Source organism: Palaemon carinicauda, chromosome 6, assembly GCF_036898095.1.
Source record: "Palaemon carinicauda isolate YSFRI2023 chromosome 6, ASM3689809v2, whole genome shotgun sequence".
NCBI classification, from domain to species: Eukaryota; Metazoa; Arthropoda; class Malacostraca; order Decapoda; family Palaemonidae; genus Palaemon; species Palaemon carinicauda.
Window position 1 is genome coordinate 59,216,167 of NC_090730.1, and position 2,167 is coordinate 59,218,333.

Below are 2,167 nucleotides of genomic sequence, written 5' to 3' on the forward strand. Positions count from 1 at the left end.
TGTTACTCTCTGAAAGCCTTTTAAACCATGCTCTATTAGTTTTATTCCGCTGCATTTACCACATCCCATGACATCACATTCCTGCCTAAATATAGACCGTTAGACTCTGTTCCTAGTGTTTAGGCAGTATTTTCTCTTCCTCTATCGTTCTTATTATATTCAGCATCAACCTTATCTCTTTATAGCTTGTATCTTAACCATTTAACTTCAAAACTCCGATGGACCTGGAGCTTCACCGTTTCTTATTTTACTCAATGTCCACTTAATTTCTTTATCTCCAATATCCATCACGGGTACTGAAAACCTTTATATATATATATATATATATATATATATATATATATATATATATATATATATATATATATATATATATATATAAATATATATATATATATATATATATATATATATATATATATATATATATATTCGTATATATATAAATATATATATATATATATATATATATATATATATATATATATATATATATATATATATTATATATATATATATATATATATATATATATATATATATATATATATATATATATATATATATATATATATATATAATGTATATGTATATATATATATATATATATATATATATATATATATATATATATATATATGTATGTATATATATACATATATATATACATATATATATATATATATATATATATATATATATATATATATATATATATATATATATATATATATATATATATATATATATATACATATATATATGTGTGTGTGTGTACACAAGTCCAAATCCGCAGGGTTTCTTAGTACATCAAGCCATATCCTTCTCTTCCTCCCCCTGCTTCATATACATTCTCTAGGGACCCATACTGTAATTCTTAATGTCCATCTATTTTTTGTCACTCTGATTATATGTCCCACCCATGTATATATATTATTTTTACATGTTGTTAGGATATACACTATATGTTGCTCTTTTTCTGTCTGTTACTGTTATTTCCATCATTATCTTTTTCTTAGCTCTTTTAGTAGTAACTGGCTTATGTTCTAAGGCTTTATTAAGGTTCTCCATCTGAGGCTCATACTTCTTTTAATTTCAGCCTCTTATCGGGGTAATCCCCTACTGTTTGTTCTAAGTACGTATATTGATTCACAATCTTTCGAGGCTCAGCAATGATTCTTATTTGATGTCTCTCTGTATCTTCATTGAATATTATATTAGCATTACACAATAATTTTCAGTTCAACATTTCTGTTATATCTATTCAAATCTTCTATCATCTTTTGTAATTCTTCCCACCGTTGACTAAACACAGCTATATCATCTGCAAATCTTAAGTTGTTAAGGTATTCTCAATAAAAAATAATTCCTATTTTTTTTCCAATACAAATTCTTGAAATTTTCTTTTAGGCATACAGTGAATAGTTTAAGCGAGATGAGTCCACTTGTCTATCTCCTTTCTCAATCCAAATTTTCTCACTATATGAACTTTCAGGATTGCTCTACTTCAAGTGTTCTAACACAAGATTCTTTTATTCCTTGTTATTGAAGGGCTTTTATTACTGCCGAGATTTTAACAGAATCAAAAGCTTTTTCATAGTGGTTTGTTATACTCTATTGATTTTTCCATTAGCTGGTTAATTACATGGATATGGTAAGTTGGTGAATACATACATTTAAAGCCTACCTGCTCTCTCGGCTAATTAAAGTCTAGCTCTCTTTCTATTCGGCTTAATGTGACCTTTGTAAATATTGCATATATTACGAGGAGTGAACTTATCGGGCGGTAATTTAACACGTCTTTAATGTCTCATTGTTTTTGTATCAATACAACAATAATATTTTTCCAAGCTGTAGGTATAGAGCATTCTTGCAGAAATTTGGTGAAAAGTTCAGTAAGTTTTACTACTCTGAAATCTCTTCCATCTCTTATTTATCAATTGTTTTGTTACCTTCTGTTTCTGCTTTGCCTCTTTTCATGCCTTTTAATATTTTTTTTCCTACTATTATCAGGTTTTTCATTATCTCTATTGGTGAAGTTATTTCTCAAGTGATTATTGAGCAGCATTCAATACAAATCCTCGGCAATTTTCATCACTTCATCCCTATTGTGAATAATATTTCCATTTTAATCCTTAAAAGCAAACTTCTACCGGTGCCTTCTTCA